This window comes from Dermacentor albipictus, chromosome 3 (genome assembly GCF_038994185.2).
Source record: "Dermacentor albipictus isolate Rhodes 1998 colony chromosome 3, USDA_Dalb.pri_finalv2, whole genome shotgun sequence".
Lineage (NCBI taxonomy): Eukaryota > Metazoa > Arthropoda > Arachnida > Ixodida > Ixodidae > Dermacentor > Dermacentor albipictus.
This window is the reverse complement of record NC_091823.1, coordinates 35,545,227-35,566,871: the sequence shown is the minus strand read 5'-3', so window position 1 is coordinate 35,566,871 and position 21,645 is coordinate 35,545,227. Positions and strand designations below refer to the sequence as shown.

General features: G+C 49.6%; 1 protein-coding gene across 2 annotated transcripts in view; it reads right to left on the bottom strand.

Moving 5' to 3' along the window:
• LOC135902581 (uncharacterized) overlaps positions 1-21,645 on the bottom strand; it is a 593,127-nt gene that overhangs the window by 501,131 nt on the left and 70,351 nt on the right. For both annotated transcript variants that reach the window (XM_065432776.2, XM_065432767.2), the window contains exon 2: positions 16,452-16,494. The gene's annotated coding sequence lies outside the window, so the exon portion shown is untranslated. The remainder of the gene's footprint in view (positions 1-16,451; positions 16,495-21,645) is intronic.

Here is a 21,645-nt window from a genome sequence, read left to right as displayed (position 1 = left end):
GGAGTTAAGGACACTGCTGAGAGACGAGTTGTTGATTGTGGGTGAGGAACTGGGCCTAGATGTACGCAAGGAAATGCTCAAATCGGAATTATTGGAGCTAATTTCCGAAAAGGCCAGTGAGGAAGAAATTGAAATGGGATTTGAACTTCTGAAAAAGAGAGAAGAACGAGAGAGAAAAGAACAAGAGAGAGAGGAACGCGATAAAGATCGCGAGTTAAGAAAAATGCAACTGGAACTTGAAAGCAAACGTTTGGAGATGTCTCAAGGAAGTGAAGGCGCTCTGGGTCGATCAAGTGAGGCAGAATCGTACCGCATGGACAGGCTATTAAAGCCATTTGAGGTCGGGACCGACATAGGCTTGTTCCTAAGCAATTTTGAAAGGACTTGCGAGAAGATGAACTTCGGCCCGAGTACATGGCCACAGCGGTTGCTGTCTATGTTGCCGTGTGAGGCGGCGGAAGTAATCGCCAGACTGAGTGTGCAGGATGCATATGATTATGCAAAAGTTAAGGCTAGTCTCCTGAAGAAATACCGCCTTTCAGCCGAAGCTTTTCGGCAAAGGTTTAGGAGCACAGGCAAGAAAGATAGCGAGGGCTATCCGGAGTTTGCATATAGCTTAGAGGCCAACCTAGTCGAGTGGCTTAAAAGCGCGGAAGCGTACGACAGCAGAGACATGATCATTGAATGCATGTGTCTAGAGCAGTTTTACAAAACCATCCCCCAAGCTGTGAAACTATGGGTGCAAGACAGAGGTAATGTAAACGCTGTGGAAAGGGCGGCTGAATTAGCCGAAGAGTACGCAACCCGTAGAAAATTGAACGCCGAGGAGGGAAACTGGGACGGTCGAAATGGACCGCGGAAACCATTTCCGTTCAAAAAGGGTGCGCAAACTAGACGATCGAAGCCTGTAGACATGGCGGAAAAGCCCGCAGAAAAGAGCGAGGAGAAACTTAACGGAGAAACCGCACAAGAACAGAAAAGAAAGTTCGGATCTTTTAGACCAATTCGCTGTTACAAATGCCACAAACTGGGACATATAGCTGTAAACTGCGAGAAGTCTAGCGTAGTTTTTTCCTACGTGGAGGAAAAACATGAGAATATGGAACTTTTAAGTCCATATCTCCACGACCTGCAAGTTAATGGAAAACCATGCCGAGTGCTAAGAGACAGTGCCGCCACGCTGGACATTGTCCATCCGTCTTACGTGATGGTAGATGACTTCACCGGAGAAGTAGCATGGATAAAACAGGTTGTAGAAGAACACAGCGTGTGTCTGCCCATGGCCAAAGTCAAAATCAGTGGACCATTCGGGGAGCTAGAGACTGAGGCTGCAGTTTCCAAATTTTTGTCACTGCAGTATCCCTACATCTTTTCGAATCGTTCGAATCAGTTACTGCGTGACAGAGGGCTCAAACTGGGAGAGGGCATAGTACAGGCATTGACCCGAGGCCAAGCTCGTAAGCTCGCGGCGCTTTCGGCTGAAAATGCTCAAGCTCCTCCAGCGGAAGCAGAAAAGGGCATAACTTCAATACCCGAATCCGAGCTAGGCCCGAGGGACAAAAGAACAGTGGAGGAGAGCCTGCCAGCTGACCAGCTCAATGAGAGCGTAGCACTAGAGTGTCAGAGTTCTAGCCTGCAGGGAGAGCAAGCAGACGCGCTCACAAGCGAGACAGGGTCGTTATTATCACCGGCCTCAAAGAACTTTGATCAACTCTTACGCGTGGATAGAGAGTCACTGGCAGCTGAGCAAAAGAATGATGAGAGCTTAGCTAAATTACGTGACACAGCTAAAGAAGGCATTGCTAGGCGCAACGTAACGATACATGAGAGAGGAGGATTGTTGTATCGGCATTACAGAGATCGAAAGGGTAGGATTTTAGATCAGTTAGTCATACCTACTAAGTATAGGGAGGACCTTTTGCGTCTTTGTCATGGAAATGGGTGGTCCGGCCACCTAGGCATAAACAAGTCAAAGGAGAGATTGCTTATGGAATACTACTGGCCTGGCTGTTTCAAAGATGTAGAAAACTTTGTAAGATCATGCGACGCCTGCCAGCGTTCTGGTAAACCAGGAGAGACTTGGAAAGCTCCACTGAAGATAGTGCCCTTAATAACAGAGCCTTTCAGACGACTTGTAATAGACACGGTAGGGCCTCTTCCAAAAACAAAATCAGGCTACAGGTACTTGTTTACCATGCTGTGTCCGGCTACCAAGTTTCAAGAAGCAATCCCTTTGAAAGAGCTCAGCTCCACCGAAGTAGTAGACGCGCTTTTGACAGTGTTTGCCCGAGTTGGGTTTCCAGCCGAAATTCAGGCAGATCAAGGGTCAGTATTCACGAGCGCACTGACTTCCACATTCTTGCAAAAGTGCGGGGTAAAGTTAATACACAGTTCTGTCTATCACCCTCAGTCAAACAGTGTAGAGAGGTGGCATTCGGTGCTTAAGCGAGTTTTGCGTGCGCTCTGTTACGAGCACAAGGAGGACTGGGAGAACTGTCTGCCGGCAACTTTGTTTGCTTTGCGAACGGTTCCACATGAGGCGACAGGGTTCTCACCAGCAGAACTAGTGTATGAGAGGACACTCCGTTCTCCACTGAGAATGTTAAGAGAGATGTGGGAAGAAAGAGGGGAGATTCCGACAGTGGTTGAATACGTGCTAAATTTACTGGAACGCCTAAGCGCAAACCACGAACTAGTCGGAAAGAACATGGCAATAGCTCAAAAGAACGCCAAAGTCTATTACGACAAGAATGCGAGGCTTCGTACGTTTGAAGCCGGCTTAACGATGAAAGCGGAAAAGTGTAGGTTCGGTTGTTCACAGGTTACTTATCTGGGCCATGTTGTCGGTCAGGACATGAGACGGCCGGCTGAGCTGAAAATAGCTACGATTGGAGATTTTTCTCAGCCGCGCCCGAAAACGGACCTTCGTTCATTTTTGGGACTTGTGGGGTACTATCAATGGTACATTCCGAATTACTCGCAATTGGCAAGTCCACTAATAGATGCCCTCCGAAAGGGAGCACCGAGTAACGTACACTGGGATAAGGACAAAGAGAACGCTTTCCAAAGTTTGAAAACGCTATTGGTTTCTCGCCCTGTGCTTCGCGCGCCAGACTACACAAAGGAATTCATAGTTCAATGCGACGCAAGCGACAGAGGTATGGGCGTGGTACTTAGTCAGGTCGGCGACGATAACGAGGAGCATCCTATCCTCTACGCCAGCCGTAAACTAAATGTAAGAGAGGAAGCCTACAGCGCTTCAGAGAAGGAATGCGCTTGTTTGGTTTGGGCCGCCCAGAAGTTGTCGTGTTACTTGTACGGAGCGAAGTTCATCTTCGAGACCGACCACTGTCCTCTGACGTGGCTCAATCAAATGTCACACAAGAACGGCCGCTTCCTCCGATGGAGCCTCACTCTCCAAGAGTACAACTTCTCCGTTAGATATAAGAAGGGAAAGTTGCATAGCAATGCGGATGGTTTGAGCAGGCTAATTTGAATTCTGCGTTTGAGGGTCCCGCCTAAATTTTAGGGTTACCAGTGTTAGCTTTTCTTTAGGCGAAGAAAATCCCCTCTCATGTGGCAGAATTCCCTCCAATAATAGCTGAACTTGTCAGCAGGAATTTGCTTCAGAAATTGGCATAGTGAAATGTAGCATTTTTTTTGTTTCTGCACTTATGTTGTTGTTTTTTTGAAGCCTAGCGAGTCTAAAGTGAGAGCCAATGCACGTCATCTCGGCGCAGAGCCGTGTTGTGGGGTTCATTTTGCAGTTGCCTGTCCTTGTTGGATGTTTTGGGGCGGTGACATCAACGCACAAGTGGTCGCTGCGAGGCAAGACATCAATCCCCCCCTGACCAGCAGCCGTTCTCTTCCTGCCTAGCGGTTGTCAGCGCTAGACAGTCGAGACTTTCCGGGCCATGGAGGTGCTGTCAAGACTGGCGAGCCGCTAAGCAAGATTGCCACCTTGCCACCCGATTACGACAAGGGGTGCAAGACGCGCACCTCTCCCTCTCCGTCGCTGCAGCTGGGAGGCGTTCAAAGAAGCGGCCTTTGTGCTGAAAACCCGCTTCCTTCCTCCAGCCCCATCGACATTGTGACGGGACGAGTTCGGTGTGTGGACAATGATTCCAGAGTTCCCCAACGCGGAGCTGATTTGACACGCCTGGACAAGCTGCCGTGGGGACAACGTATTTTGGTGCGTCTCACGCTTCGGCACCCCCGCCAACGCCGTCGTCGGGCATCAGAGCGCGGTTGCCTTTGTGTACGTAAACTGGTCTGCAGAGCAGCGGCGAGTTGGTGATGAGTAAACGATCAGTCGCCGCGTCGTAGGACCGGCGGATTGAGTGTATAAAAACTGTGGTTGTGCGAATGCTGAGGACACTTCTCTTGAGCAGTCATGTTAGACTGAGTCACTTCTCTCATGCAGTCATGTTGGACTGTTACTCTTTTTCTCAAGCAGTCATGTTAGACTGAGTTAATTTCTGTAAATAAACCCTTTTCCTCGTTCTCGATGAGAAACAGTTCTTCACTTCATCAACGATCTCAGCGTAAATAAGTTGGACGACGGCATGGGCCAGCTACCTTCGAATTCATGCCGTACTCCATTCTTGGCAAAGGACCACGGACCATGGGATTGAGCCCCCAATCCTGACAAGGCGCTGTCAAGAATGGCGAGCTGTGAAAGAAGATTGCCACACAGTTACGACAGGGCGACACGACGCGCACCTCTCCCTCTCCGTCGCTGCAGCTGGGAGGCGTTCAAAGAAGCGGCCTTTGCGCTGGAATCCGCCGCCTTACTCCAGCCCCTTCGACATTGTGACGGAACTAGTTCGGTGTGTGAACAATGATTCCGGAGTTCCCCAACGCGGAGCTGATTTGACACGCATGGACAAGCTGCCGTGGGGACGACGTATTTTGGAGCGTCTCACGCTTCGGCCTAGCACGGAACAACGAGCGACCCTCGATCGGCGCCGATAGTTTCCCGGAACGGCACCCCGCGCGGTTGCCTCTGTGTACAGAGCGCGGTTGCCTTTGTGTACGTAAACTGGTCTGCAGAGCAGCGGCGAGTTGGTGATGAGTAAACGAACAGTCGCCGCGTCGTAGGACCGGCGCATCGAGTGTATAAAAACTGTGGTGGTGCGAATGCTGAGGACACTTCTCTTGAGCAGTCATGTTAGACTGAGTCACTTCTCTCATGCAGTCATGTTGGACTGATACTCTTTTTCTCAAGCAGTCATGTTAGACTGAGTTAATTTCTGTAAATAAACCCCTTTTCCTCGTTCTCGATGAGAAGCAGTTCTTCACTTCATCAACGATCTCAGCGTAAATAAGTTGGACGACGGCATGGGCCAGCTACCTCCGAATTCATGCCGTACTCCAATCTTGGCAAAGGACCACGGACGATGGGATTGAGCCCCCAATCCTGACAACGTACACTGTGGTTCGGAAATCAAATAGTGTGGTGCATTTCGCAGCGATAAAAGCGTTAAGTGTAGACTTTCTCCAGCTTTCGTGGTCATTTTCGTTGCCGCGAAAGAATAAAAGAAGTACGTCAGTATGGATATTAGTACCATAGCTTGTGATATCATCAGCAAAATAATCTATTTGTAGCAACCCAGGTGCGATATTATTGACACACTGAAATCCCATCATATCGTTCTATTGGCCACTTTGTCAGCCCTGATTGGTTCCCAGGGCTGCTACACAGGCCCTCTCTGATTGGCTCAAGACGCCAACATGGCGGAACCTGACAATTCCTGACGGTCCTGTCTGCACGCCTCACCTATCTTTTGCATAATGAATCCTTACCAACTAGCTCAGCTTTCGGTCTAAACGAACGCTGAAAGCTGAGCTTTCAGCGTTCTAAACCTGACAGCGTCCAGAATAATACACTCCAGGCGGTACCAACATTTAGCCAGACGCCGCTTACAGGAACACGCGTAATACATATATGACGTGAAAAAAGAAACGCGTGTACACTTTCGCTGCCTTTGATGTATAAGCTGTCCGGATTTGCATACATTGGCACAGTCGCGGCCAAGCGCTTGTGTATATATATCTATATACGTATATTCCTTGCGCGAGCCTGCAGGACTGCGCGCGGTGTAAGTTCAGAGCGCCCGCACCGCTCAAGGCTAAGAAAGAATAAAGGGTCGCCGCCAGCGTCGGCGGCGGGCGGTGATGAACTACCATTAGGTGCTCTTCGAAGGAGAACATATAGGGCTCGTTTGAACCCTCCACAACCTGATGGCCTCTTCCTTTCAGCGCGCGAAGCCAATTTGACGGCGCCGAAATACTGCCGCGTTCTTGATCCCTCCGGCCATCGATTTGCCGCGGCCCAGAAAGCTCGCGCGGTAATGGCCGGCTCGCGCCCGCCGCCGCTAACCGGAGCTGGCGAAAGGGGGCGGCTGTGTTGCGGGTAAGGAGGCGCTGTTTTCTTATTTTTCTTTCTTGCGCTCTCTCTCTCTATCTATATTTTTTTTTGTCGGGAAACAGCGGGGGCGTGAAAGGAAGGGCACGTGGACACGCGTCGCTTGTCCAAACACATCGCTCGACACCCGTAGGCGAGAATGGGGAGCGCTCCCGCGGAACCAAAGAGGGCGACTCCATTAACGGGATGTGTTGGGACAACCAAGTACGATCGCAAGCGGCCTTCTTCCTAGGGTTTAGACGAGAAACATGGCACATAATTATGCCATCCCCACCCTCCCTTTTCGAGAGTATTTACCAAGGACAGCAAGCATAGCGAGAGCACGAGAAGAGGGAAGAAAGAGAGAGAGAGAGAGAGAGATGGGAGGGAACGAGGGACAGGTCTGGCCATTTTGAGCTGACAACCGCACAGCATACAATGCGCGATGACGATCGTGTCTGCTAAGTATTGCATCGCTGCGCGCTGCGGAAAGATCCGAAATTTCAAACAGAACGCCGTTTTCCCTTCTCCTCGCGGACGCCGCGCCTCAAGCCGAAGGATGACGTACACGTGCTAGTGCACCTAGGTACACGTGTTTGCGCCGTGACGTCACTCGTTGTGACACGTGACCTCGATAATTATTGAAGGCATTATCTCTTATGTCTGTAATCTGTTGCTTGAATAGGCGAATTAAAGTTTAGAGAAATGATAAAACACAAGAACCGAATGTCTGCACGGTTTTTGTTTTACTTCGCACCGCAGCAAGAGAGATGTACTTCCGTTTGGTCGGCTTGTTCCCACGTCGTGCAGTCGCGTGCGCAGATACCAAACTACGTCATTTTCTACCGTGTTCCAGCGCAGTGTAAGCGTTGGGGTCGGGCATGAACTAGAGGGTAGCTCACCCATGCCGTCGTCCAACTCATCTACGCTAGGACGGGACTTGTTCTCATCGAGAACGAGGAATATGGGATTCATTTACGGTATCCACATGAGAATGTTACAGTTCATCAGTCTAGCATAACTGAAAAAGAATGCACACTGAACAGCCGACGACGGCTGCTTATAAACACTCTGTCCTCCCCAGATCCCTAAATGAGAGAAAACGGTCGTTGAACTTGCGACCGATGGGCGCTTCCAAAGTCATCGTCGCCGACCCGCCTTTGCGGCGTAGGGTTTACACACTCAGTACCGCACATTCACTGAACACACCGAGGTGAGAGGGTTCTCGCAGACACGGAGCTGCCCCGAGCAGGCGCCTCTTTATCCCAGAGTCGACTCCGCTGACAGTGGCCGCCGCGTCTGGCCATTGAAGGGTGACTTCTAAGACCCGTGAGACGGCACCGCAAAACATCTTCCAGGAGCTTCCCTGCTCCAAACAGACCGTGACAGTCACGGCAAACACACTAACAATACTTGGTCCGCCGACCGCGCCTAGACACGGTGGCGCCGACGGGCTGTTGACTCGGCGTATTGTCGTCCTTTCAAAGCGAGTCGCCGCAGTAGACATGGTGGCGCCATTCGGTTGGGGATTGTCGATTCCCCGAAGATCGCCAGCCCCCGCTGGTCGAACGTAACAGCGGAATCATGCTCTGTGATCCGCTTGTGTCTGCCTCAGTATTCCTGTAGCGCTGATTATACCGCTAGTCAGGTCTCCTCGTGTGCAGCGAGCAAGATGGGGCGGTGCGCGAAACGAGACAATCGCAACAGCTCGCGCGCGACGCCGTCAGCGGAAGTTCGCCGCGCCGCAAAAAAGGGAGGAGAAATTGAAATGAAGGCGGGGCCCGTCACATATGCGTCACGCGATCCTCAACGTTTAGTATGTGAGAACGCAGGAAAGGAATTTTGCTTGCGGAGGCTAGACGGGGCAAGTGGAGCGAGGGCTTCGCTTAGCAGAGGAGCTCGCCTCCAGAAATTATGGGTTCGCGGCACTGAAATATTTCTATCTCGGCTATTAATGAGCCGATTTCAAAATTTTTTGCGGCATAACGCTGTCTAGAGGACACGTAACGAATTCCAGCGTATAACTAAAGTTTACTATGGGGCATGGTGAGGGGCCCTTAAAGAGGCAACCACGTGCATGAGATCTTCAAGCGACGGCGACAAACTACATGACTGGCGGATCCTGCCACGCGGTGTGTGTGTGGCAACGTCATGCACGCGAAATCGCGAGAAGTAGCTACGCATTTCCATTGTTACATTTTTAAGCACAATCACATACCCGTAATATTTACAAACGTGCCAGAAGGCAGACAGCATAATTCTAGTCATCGAGCTGCATTATTACTCAATGAGGTGGAAATTAATTGCACGAGAAAGCAAAATGCATAATCAACTAAGTTTAAAAAATTAAGTAATTCACTTTTAATTATATACTCTACGGGTGATATTGCAATGTACGAATTGTAGCCGGTGAGTTGCAAGGGGTATCTAACCACTTGGTACGAATGTTCAGGGTGACCCCAATTTCAACATAATCATTCCTGAAGTGCGCGACTAAATACATTGGTGTTCCAGTTACTTTTGTGTTTCAACGCATAAAACTAGAGTTCGTTAAAAAAGTAAGTGGAACAACAGCATTTTTACCACAAGTTTCACGGCGCATATCTCGAAAAAAGTTGGATCCTTACGATACGCTCCAAGTGGATATGTCTTGCAAACTCAGCAGCTATTATTCTCAAAGTACAACATGTGCCGTAAACTGATGAGTAAAAAAACGTTGAGTGAACTTTTGTTAATAATCGATTACGCATATCCATTTCTCGTGCGAGTAACGTGCGTCGCGTGAGGTAATCCAGCTCCACGATTAAAATTACGCTATCTGCCACAGGCGATATTTTAAGATTTCGTATGACCTAAACAACAACAAAAAAAAACATCCCGCATGCACTTGTAGCGTCATCGTCAGAGAAGTGAGCCATGTCACCGGTGGAGGAGGAGGAGGAGGAGGAGGGGAGGGAGGAGGTGGTGGTATGGCGCTTTTCCTTTGTGGCAGGCGGGTATTATTCTCAAACATTGGCAGTAGTACAAAAATAAAAAAATATAAAAAAACAAACAAATAAATAAATAAATAAATGTAGATTGAAAACTTAATTAGTAAAATATTTCAAGTAAGCCTTGCTTTGGCTTTCTTGTTCCCAACCTGTACATTTTTAACCTAGTATTTTTCGTCGTGGGTCGCCCTGCAGTCATCCGGCTATGGGGTCGACCCTATTGTCTGTAAAAAGATCTGCCATTGTACCGTTACATTTACTCTAATAAATAATGAAGTGCGTTACCCGCGCTTACCTGTAGTTGAACAAGCCGCCACGAAATGTCGTTGCCATCCACGTTTCCGGTGTCCCGGTATTACGTATAGGACAGAAGCTAAGACTATATATCCATATTGCGTCCCATCTTATACTTCGCCATTTCGTTAGAACGAGCGACATGCATCGGCCTTAATTCGTCGCAATGCAAATACATTCGCGCTGCGCATAGGCGGAGGCAACAGAACCTTGACAGGACGAGTTGCTGCAGTTCAGCTGATCCTTATCATGACGCTACAAAGCAATGGTTGCGTACATGTAGAGTGGTTAAATAATTCGTATAGTTTACCAAACGTAAGCGTCGGTATTGGAATCCAATTACGACAATCACCAGGCAGGGCAGCCGCGCTGTACAATCGTTTTTACATAAGCTGAGCTAGCCGGAAGGTGATAGAGAGAGTCGGTAGCTCGGGGGCCTACCATGATCAAATAAGGGCGCTGTAATCCATATAGAATGATGCGTAACAGAGGCGAACAGAAACCGGAGTTTCACGAAGGAAGCCATCATCTAACCTGGACTGTAACTGACGATGTGTTTCCTGTGTTATGTGCTCTCTCTCTCTCTCCTCCCATCTTTCATCCCCCCCATTCCGCTCCCATGTGTAGGATAGCAAACCGGTTAGGCCAAACAGGTTAACCTCCCTGCCTTCCTTCTCCACTTTTTCCTTCCTTCATTTGGCCGTAGACAAAAAGGTCCAACGTAAGATTATGAGGATTCCTTTGCGTCTCTTCTGATCATTCATACTATTATAGGCACTCAGGTTTGAACCCACGTTCTGCCGCAGAAACAACGTATATACACCTCGTGGTATCCGCGTCCCAGCATATAACGGTCCTTGTTGTCGAAGTTTGTTGGTGGCAAATACCGCTTCAGTTGCGCTCGAACTACAGATCAAAACGGAGTCCTCTTGCAGCATACTGATCTGCAGTTTGTTGACCAGGCAGAATGGGGTCGAGATTCGGCGAAGGTAAACCATGTCGTCATCATAGCCACCATCTCAGCACAAAAAGAAACAAATACAAAACAAAAGAGAAAGAAAGAAAGAAAGAGAGAGAGAAAGAAACAAACAAAGAAAGAAATAAATAAAAAAAGAAAGAGAAAAGGAAGGAAAGACGGCACAACGGAAGACCGCAGAAGGCCACCAATACACGGATGATAAAGAACATAGACCCATGAGCAGACTACAGCGCTGTTTACCTGGCTGCTCACAGAATCGCGCCATCGAAAGAAAAAAAAGGAAGAAGAGCAAGGACGGAGGGAGGCCTCGCATATACACCCTGGGGATCGCACACACCGGGTACTAACGGATTAGAACGCGGGCGCGTTGGACCCGCAGAAGCAAGCGCCAGAACCGGCAAGAAGCAATGGGTCGCCTGCGACAACAGGGCGTATTAAATATGAATTCGGGCTCAGAAGGGAAAAACAAAAGAACTTACGGCAGAAACTCCCCACTGGGGAATTGTGATATATATATAGTGAGCTTAGCATTCTCTGTCCGACGTACGCGTCGATGGCACAGAAAGCCCCGAAAGCGTTGAAGTACCTCAACAGGTCTTGGCAACCATTGTTAAGAACGTCCCAGCTGAGGTGCAAGTGTTGCCAGCCAGTTGAGACGACGGCGGCGTCAACTTTCAAGGAACGCCACCGTTACGCTCTAGCCTCGTCGCCGTTGTGACTGAATGAGTTCGGCGGGCCAACTATTGTTACCGATCCTACCAACGCGGACCTGATCTGCTATGAGTGGGGGAGTTGCCGCGGGAACGTCGTCGGAGGCCCCTTCCCACGCGCCGGCCATGACGCAAGACAATGGCTACCCGGGCGCACTGCGAGGGTCAGCTCTGAGTTCTACGAAGCCCGTGTGATGTCGGTTTCGGACCGTGAACCTGTGCGAGTGCGTGCGCATATGTGTGTGTAAACCGTCCCGCGCAGAGGCGGCGTGTTTACGATGACTGGACGAACGTTTCCGCCACCTTGGAATCGGGGGAGGACCAAGTGTTTATAAACGGCTGTTGTGCGGATGCTCGAGACACTTTCTTAAGCAGTCATGTTAGACTGAGACTCTCTCTCAAGCAGTCATGTTAGACTGATATAAATACTGTAAATAAACCCATATTCCTCGTTCTCGATGAGAAGCAGTCCTTCCCTTCATCAACGTCCTCAGCGTGGATAAGTTGGACGACGGCACACGACGGATGAGTAGACGAGTGGTTGGGTATACGCGGTCTGGAATTCGCATCGAAATTACTTTGCCGAAGCAACGTCCGACGCTGGACGAAGGACGCGCGACGCTGACGTCGGATCTTCTGTTTCGTTTCTGTTTCGCCAAATTTCAGTTTTAACGCTCTCGCGTTAAAATTGTACCTTGCTACTAATTTTGCCCTTGAGCGAATGTTCACGGGGCTAAATGAAGCTTTCGATGCTCGCGGCGCACGCACGCGCAAACTGCTCCTGCGCTCACTCGCTTGCTCCCGCCGCAGATATCGGGCAGCGAAAGCGACAAGCCAGGCGTAACACACACGAGCGCCGCAACGGCTCTCTCGGGATTCGTCTATGTTGTTAAACGCTCGTCGCGACACGCTGCCGGAAGGTCGGAGCTTTGAAAAACCAAAGCTCGCGGTCCCTCGTCAGGTCTGGCGGCACTGATTGTCCGACGCGAATAGAAAGGCGAGAAGGCGGCACATCGAGATCGGGCGAAAGGCGGCCCGGGCAGCGTCCCAAGGACACGGCGCGTCTACCCGCCCCCTATACACAACGACGAAGACGACGAGGGGGCCAGCAGCGCGTACGCGTGACGGTCGTGGTGTGCGCCTCGTGCATCGGCGGCGAGCGTCCATGCATGTGCACAGCTCTGCCCGCCCGCCTCCTGCAGCGGCAAGGCACGGAGAATAGGCTGCGAGAAGAGTTCCGGCGCCGCCAACTGCCCGTCCATAGCGTTTGCGACACCTAATGGGACTCGAATGGAGCAGCACTTCGGAGCTGTGAAAGCGCAGACATGCGCAGAGACGGCGGCGGCCGCCGCCTGAGAAAACACGCGCTCGTATATGCACTCCCTATGCACTCGGCAGCAAGAGGGAGGGACGGCTTATAGCAGCGGTCGTGCTTGCCAACCACGGCACATGTCGACCACAAGGTCGCGGTTGTAAAGAGAGGAAAGAGGAATGAAAGGTATAATCGAGCGAGAGAGAGAGAGAAAAAAAAGACCAAGGCAGCTCAACACGGGAGGCTCCTTATGTCAGGCTCCGGCTATTATTTACTTGCAGCTGTTACGTACACCATGCTTTCGCGAATCAATACACAATTCTGCACGCATGTTAGTGCGAAAGCTATACAACACCTACTTCGGGTTCTTACTTATTTGGCATTGGACATTAGCACAAAAACAAGCATGACGACAGGGAAAACCAAAACAATTTTCCACTGTCTTCCTCACTTCTAGTCTTTCTTATTTTATTTTTACCGTCTGAGTGTGTGTGCGCGTGCGTGTGTGTTGTTGATATATCGATGCTGCGTTACCAAGGCACGTTGGTTTCATATTGTGACGGAGGCGAGATGTAAGCGAAGGATATATTTGCAAAATATTTACAAAACAAAGCTGGGGCAAGAGAAGATGTCTGATCCGGCCTACGTGCAAGCGCCGTCATCGCCGTCTTCGTCGCTCTGCCAAGTACCACGTTCGTCCATGTACAGATCGCTCCGTAACAATATTTAGCAGCAAACAATGATCACGTCAAGACTACGTACGTGATCGACTCGCGTGATCCTTGAGAAACCACTGCACCTACATACAGGTGTATAGACGGTGCACCAGCGAAACACGGGGTCAGTGGGCAGGGCGGGTCTTTCTCCAGCAGTCGGCGGCATCGGCGACGGACGCTGTCACAATCCTTTCGACTGACAAAGAAGAGACCAAGAAATTCTACCCTGCTGATCCCTGCTCTTCTTACTATCGCTATTATAATTATAAATTCATTCCAGTCTACATCATTCAGGGAACCTTATCTTTAATTATATTCCTGCCTCTTTTAAAAAAAATTTATTCGGACACTCGGAAATGCATTCATCCATCCGTCTGGTCTGACTTCCCAATTACACAATAGTCGTTTCTTCCGTTTTACCTTTTCCAGTTCTTCATACTTTCCAGCAATTATCTAGGCGCACAATCACCGGATTCTTGGCCAGTCATCCATTATAGGCACGTGCCCTTTGTTTTGAAGGCTCATCATCACCATAATCATCATCTTATTATTATTATTATTCTTCGCCATCACCATTATCATCTCCTTCTGTGAAAGTGTTTGGCACACTTGTGAGGGAATGGCCAGGAAGTGCGGTGTACGCCTGCTTTACGTATATACCGTTCGTGTGCGCCGCTTTGTTCAGCAGGGTACGCTACTTCCTACAATGAACAACTTGACTACACACATTTTTTTTTTTCGAGAATGAGCGAGGAATGGAAATGTCTACCACTGTCTTAGATTCCTGTTGCATAGACAAGTTTGATGACAGTGTGATGAAATACTTTTATAAAATATGCATTTCGTAAATATCATGCGGGCATTCGTATAATGTTCTAAAATGTATCCTGAGGTGTTTATGTATAGCTTGTTACGCTCATCATCACTGGCACAGTGACAATTCTTTTCCTATTTAATTTTACTTCAGTACTGAACATGGTGTGCAAATTTGTTGTACGTCCTTTTACGGCCGACAGTATATGGAAATTAAAGAAATAATAAGCGCGCGGATGCCCTACGAGCGATCATCTTAAAGCTGAGCACCTATAGTTTTAAAGCCCCCCCCCCCTCCCAATTTGTCGCCCATTGCGAGCATCATTTAATGGAAACTGACACGAAAGAAAAAGGTTCAGCGTTCAACGTCCACTCTTGCCACGAGAGGATGCTTCATAAGAAAAAAAAAAAAAGAGACGCGGCGACGCAATACGGGTGGCCGACGCCATCTCGAAGTTCCCGCACCGGCACAGCGTGACGACACAGATTTCGATGACGTCTGCTCGGGTGTAGGTAACATTATCGCAAAGTAGTACGGATTAAACGGCATTCTAAAGAAGCCGAAGAGCGGAACTGGCATGTTTTAATAACATTTACGGCGCCATAACGATTCAGATGATATACTTCCAAATCCGTGACGTCACACTGACGTACGGACAACGGGGTCACGGTAATGGAAGTTTCGCCTTCATTTTACACCTTTAGTATTCGACCCATTACCGCGAAACTGACGAAAGTACAAGTGATCTGAAAGAATACCTTTTCAGCCTAAACTCACTTAAGTGCTTACCTACAGTGTCCACATAACTGTTCTGGTCGAGAAGATGCTGCGGGAGGCTGCAACCGAAGCCAGCGGCATAGCGGCTCGCTGATACGTGAGCTAAGGGAAACGATAAGGCGCACATACATCCTCTGTACCTTTTATTCTTTATCTTCGCCGTCTCCCAGGCAACCAAGTATAGAGCGCGGGCGCAAAGTCACCACTGACATAAGGGCCCTGTATATAAGACCAGAGGCACGCCGAGTTCCCGGCGATAAATCCGTTTACTACTGAAGGCACCGTCAGAGAAGGGCCCAGAGGGGAGGGCCACAGGGAATACAAAGCGTGGCGGGGCCCCCGCGGGAGGCGGTGGAGCTCTCTTTTTCAGCCCGAGGTTCGTCCGACGTAAACCACCTGTGGCACAAAAAAACTTACCTTGGGCTCTGAAACGCCGTGTTACATACACTCGCGTAAAGCCCTCCTTGCTGGAAACACGAAACAAGGGACCCGCTGTTCGCGCTTTCAGAAGCGAAGAACGGGCTGTCTTTCTTTTTCTTTCTTTTTTTTTTGTCGAGCTTGACTCCTGCTTTAAGAAAACAAACGAAAATCATCCAGATGCTTCTACGCGCGCTTGCGCGCGCCGAGTCACGCATGCACAGCTGTATACAGCAAGATGGGGCGAACGCTATAGGCTAAAAATCTGGAAGTTCATTATAAACCAACAAAGCACTTAAGCGGACGAGGTCTCTTATGAATGTGTTTACAAAAATCTGGAGTGAATTAAGCGAACTGAGCGACGCAGACTGAGACATTGACGGGCGTCGCGTCTTCTTTTTTTGGCCCGCTCAGCGTTTACTCTGCGGGTGCGTCGTGAAGCACGCGCGCAAACATACAAAGTCTTGCTACAGCTCGGTGTATATGAGCCCGTACACGTACGCCCGCCAGAATGAAACGCGAAGAGGTCAGACCACGTTATTTCCCGTCCCCAACTCAACAGCGTGCTTTTTCTATTATTTTTTTCTCTCACACTTCACTCTATAGTCATGCCACGGGGCTCCGAGACTTGAGGAGCGTGTTCATTAACGGTTACGCCAAGTTAGCTGGACAGAAACTGCAAGCAACTATACAAACTCGAGAAGTCACCCACCACTAGATGGGTCTTAGCTAGTGTTGGCGCAGGACTTAATGCAACAGCACACAACTAACTTGGTCGTGTCCTTTCTATTGCATGGGAACGGTTCCTTCCAGTAATCTCCAGTAATCTTTGCGTAGAAAAAAATTCGACCCTCGACTGTTCCGTTTCGAGGGTCGTTACAAAAGCAACACCAGCAGGTCGAGGGCTTCGCTCGCTGCGGCAACCTGTAGCCGCGGCCCCAGACTACGCCCGGATCACGCAAGTCGCCGTCGAGAGCAGCAGACACGCGCGTACCATGCGCGAAAGAAAACGAAAAAAAAAAAAAATTCCACTCACCGGCAGAAGGGGGCGCACCCGTTCCTTCACGCAATCGGGAAGCCTGCACACAGGGGAGAGGAAACAACGGCGCCATGCTCGATCACTGACACCCCGCGCACACACAGAGGCGAGAAAACACAGCGAGTTTCATTAGGGAGCCACTTTCCCCTGACCGCTCTTTCGCAGGGCGAATAATGAAAACAAGCCCCCAGCGCTGTCAGCCGCACTTCCCTGCCATGAGCCTGTTCTTCCTAACCTTTCGTAATAATAATAATATTTGGGGTTTTACGTGCCCAAAACCACTTTCTGATTATGAGGCACGCCGTAGTGGAGGACTCCGGAAATTTCGACCACCTGGGGTTCTTTAACGTGCACCTAAATCTAAGCACACGGGTGTTTTCGCATTTCGCCCCCATCGAAATGCGGCCGCCGTGGCAACCTTTCGCTTCGCTAATCGAGAAGTAATGTCTACAGACACATGTCGCGGCAACGGAACGCCATGAAAACGTGCACCCTCTCGTAGTAACTTTGATAATGATGATGATGATGATGATGATGATGACGACGACGACGACGACGACGACGACGACGACGACGATACCGACATTGAAGACTGTGACACATAAAAAAAAAAAGAAAACTTCACCAACGATTACGATGCTCCCTAATGCGAAATTTGAGGGCAGCTCTATACGTGTTTTCATTTGGCGATATATTCGCTGATGCAAACGATTTATCGTGCGGCATGTTCCAAACGGAGCGAACTGTGGCGCGAATGCCTCGCTAATAGGCAGCGCACGGCTGATGAGGGGATGCGATTCAAAGCAGCCGCCGCAGACAGACATCCGCATATGAAGCGCTTTGGTAAACCGATGACGCGTAGAGTGCCCCGACGCGCGCCCCCGCGATGGAGCGGAGGCGAGAGACCGCATCGAGGCACCCTAACGACAAGCGCTGCCCTGGAGCCATCCAGTAGCCCTCGCCGCCATAGTCCGTCTTGCGCAGCACTATACGCTTTTCTTCTCACGCATGGAGGAAGGAAACAGAGGGGAGGCCCTACCCCTTCCGCGCGCTAGGAGAAAAGCGTGGAGGAAATGACGTAGTAGGTTCTCCTTTCTCTGGCTGTTTTTTTTTCTTTGCTGTAGCGGCCACGCCTTTCGGGCCACAGTGGCGTGGCGGCTTTGTTATTGTTCTGTGCGCTCACACGTGTTGCACCGCAGGTTTCATACCGTGGCAAAGGCGCCGTGCGGGCAGCGTTGGTCTCCGTGTTTTGTTGCGCTGCGTTATCTGGACCGTGCTCAACCGGATGTTGCTGTGGCCAGGTGGGACAGGAGGAACTAAAGTTCGTGAAATGAACGCGCATGCAACGCTGACGCAATGTAACGCGCCACGGCAATAGTAACGGACGAAGGAATATTCGTGGGAAGTTTTGCCCTCTTTGACGGAATCATGCTAACGTGCTAACGATTGTTTAGTATTGCTGCGGAGCGCGCGCGTCAGGGCAGCCCGGTTGCGCGCAGCGCGGCGTGGTCTCGCGAGAAATGCAAACAAGAGAGGAGAGCTGGCCCGATAGGCGGAGCAGCGCCATGAGAAACGGCAACTTCCCGCTTCACTTTAGCTTCACAAAGAGCGACGTCAGGGCCTCTCCTGAGTTTCCTTCCTCCATGTTCTCACGCTTCAGCCACCCTCCTCCGTTTTCCGCCTCACGGTCCCACAGCGCCCTCCTCCTCCGCTTTCCTCCTCACGCTATCTTCTCTCTCGCAGTCTTTCATCGCCCGCTTCCCTCCGCGTTGGCTCTCTACTTTCTGTATGCTCGTTCACTCGGTTACGAGGTACGACACCGACGCTCACCGCAATAACGAGCGCCTAAAAGCTGCGCTCTAAAAAAAATTTCTCTGACAATTACCATACTCTGTAATGCGAGTTTTGAGCGCAGGTTTAGGTGTTTCGAACTCGCGATATATTGCGGCAAAGAATTTGATTCTGAACTCGGTTATCTCGGTGGCGGAGTTGAGCCTCTGCTCGGGCAGCACGTTTAGCAGCAACGGCAGACGAAGCATTTCCACCGGTTGCGTCGCTCATTGTACAGAAAGAAGGGAAACACGGGAAGGCGTGGCTCGTGTAGAGCGCATTATCCATATTGGCAGCGCCGCCGCAGGCGAAGTAGCGCATGCGCAGTGTGTCCGAAGCCCACGCCAGCGCTGTTTCCGCGCTCGCCGCATGCTTGGTTGCCGCCGGAAACTCCGCTTTCCTCTTAACCCTTTCGCCACACCTTCCTCTGCTTTCGGCCTAAAGGTTCCGCTGCACCCTCCTCATAAACTGCAACACGTACGATGCAACACGTACGAGACCGCGCGCACGCGCGTGCAAACAGAAAAAAACCGCACACAAAGACACAAAAATATCAGAAATCGTGCGCACGCATATGCGGTTCGCGTGTGTAATGGCACATTTATGGTTTTACTCATCATCGTCCCCTGCCGATATAAGCTGGCCAAAAGCAGGTAGAAGGCCTCCTCTCCGAGAGACCTTTAATTACTCCCGTCATGCGTCACCGAATCCATCTATGCGGCCGCAAATCCATAAATCCTATCATTCCAACTAATCCTCCGCTGCCCTCAACGGCGGCTCCCTGGCCTCCCTTCGGCGGCCATCCTGCAGCTGCAGTCGGCCTACGGTTATCCGTTCAAAGTATTAAAAGAGCATTGACGTCACATTATCGACTCGTCACTTCAATTTACTCATTTATTTATTTATTTTTGCGCTGTATGAAGGTCCCAACATCCGAAATGATATATATATATATAACGACTGAGGAGCGTTAGCTATGGCCTTTATAGTATTTTGCAACAATTCTCGTTTCAGCGAACCGCTTTCGACACCCAGATCTTGGATGCGTCGTGACGTCATGTGACAACATCCCAGCTGGCTCCGTTCCTGCAATCCTGTGGGACACGCGAGCGCCCCAGTGAGGAGAAAGGCGCGCAACATTCTTGTTTAAGCAACATCGCTGCACCTATAGCCTGGCAGCTACACGACGTTTACGCGCTATAAGCTCGTCCTGCACGACCATAATAAAGTTTTCCAGTCCAGTCAACAAATTACTACACGACGTCAGATGTGCCATGACGTCCCGGTAACGTCGGCGACGCCGAGTCCGTCAGATGGATATCGATTTCAGGATCAAATTAAACGAGGTTCTTGAAATTGTTTTCACAAGCTGCAGTATTTGCAATGTGCCGTCCTTTTCCGTGTGAAAACCAGGCGGTATAACGTTTCCCCAACACGCGTGTCAGTAGTTCAGTAATTTAGCTATTCATTACCTGGGTCCATTCGCTCATGCTCATCCCAAATTTTTGCAACCGCCATCCTAGATGCATAATCGTGCTCACCCATGTCTGGCAGCATTTGTATAACTTCTTGTGTATTTTTCTTTCATTTTCTTTCATCAGTGCTCTTTAAAAGCGTTCACTTGTGTTTACCGCTGTATACTCCAATGTATTTTCTGTACCTTTTCTTAACACACTCCTGCTATAGCGCAAATTGCGCTGCAATATGTATAAATAAATAAACAAAATAAATAAATAAATTCTCCCCCAGAGCATACAGGAAGCACTGTAGATGGCAGATGCTAACACATCATCAAGAATAACGTACACAGTAAGATTAAGACACAGTAAAAGAAAAGCTGTGGTAAATCGATTAACGATGGTGATGACGCCTCCAAAACATGGCTCGTACCTACTATATAGGGTGAATGGGCCAAGAATCCGGTGGTTGCACGGACAGCTAATTATTTCAGAAAAAAAAAATGAAATCAGCTCGCCAAGTTCAAATTGCCAATAAAAGAGCACTGTGCAACTGAGAAGCGAGACCAGATGAATGACCTAATATACTTGAAAATATATCGCTTGCGCAGTTCCTCTCCTCCTCCTTCGCTGCATACGTCGAAATATCCGCGCGGAAATCTACTACACGCTTTTCGTTGCGTCCAACGGTAACGTCGCAGGCGCCGTTGCGTAACAGCCCCCGCGCGGGCTCGAAGAATCCTCGAAACGTTACAGTCAGTGCCAGGCGCCACCGCGATGAGCACCAGCACCTAAGGAGCGGCGCCCACCGTCGCGGTCGTTGAAGTCCTGGCTGGAAGAACACGTGCCTGCTCTTCGTGCCTGACGGAGACGATGTTTACGAGACCCGAGGGGTGTATACACACCCGTCATCACGCCTCTCACGCCCCCATCGCCGGGCTTCGGTCCCGAGCGAACGCTCGCTGCCTGGTCACGTGATGGCCGAAAAGGCAGCGAAACGGCAGCTGCCAGGCAACACCCTCCAGACTAGCTAGCCTAAAGGGTGTTGAGCCAGCCCAGCCTAAAGGGTGTTGAGTCAGCCCAGTTTACCGTACACGAAAACGACGCTGGTCCCTATTTGTGGTGCTGTTCCATCCGGCAGAACACCAGGTGATTCTGTTTTACAGAAATAAATTATGTCGCTTGCGGCAGGCAACACAACTGGATTACGGTTGCCATGTGAACATGTCCCATCCTATGAAGGTGAGTTAGCGCAAATATAGAAATCACAAGGGCACAAGAAGCCACGGTGTGTATCCAATGTGAACTCTTGTGCTCTCATGGCTTTTATTTTTTTAGCCTTAACTCTTTCTTTACCGCTAGAAATGTGTTCACTGTCGGTGCATTTAACATGTTATTTCAAGACGTAGTAGTTGGAAAGTCTACTGGTATTTCATCACTGGTATTTTGAGCGGGCGTATAGAAATCACAATTGCTTAGACTATTTCTTCAAAATTCTTGCGTGAAACTTTTAAGAACACCTCAAGGAACAGAAATAAAAGTCATAATTTGCTATTTTTAGTGTGAATACTGAAAAAAAAATCTGATTTATACATAATATGCACTTGCTTCCTAGAGTTCCTACATTTATAGGTCAGATAAAGCAAACAAAAAATATTACGCAGATTTTTTTGTCGTCAATACTAACCATAGCGATGCCCATGCTATGCGGGAAAGCAGTTGCTTCCCAAATGTGAAAGCGGGTAAGTTATTATACAGGGAGCACTTGTTCTTACTCCTTTCAGCAGTGTCTACATTTCAGCAAAGGAGTCTACATTTCCCTCCATTCTTTAGGCTCGCGAAGCGATGTTTGTCAGGTCACTCCTCATACGTGATTATTGCGTTTGATCAGCTTTCCTATGCAG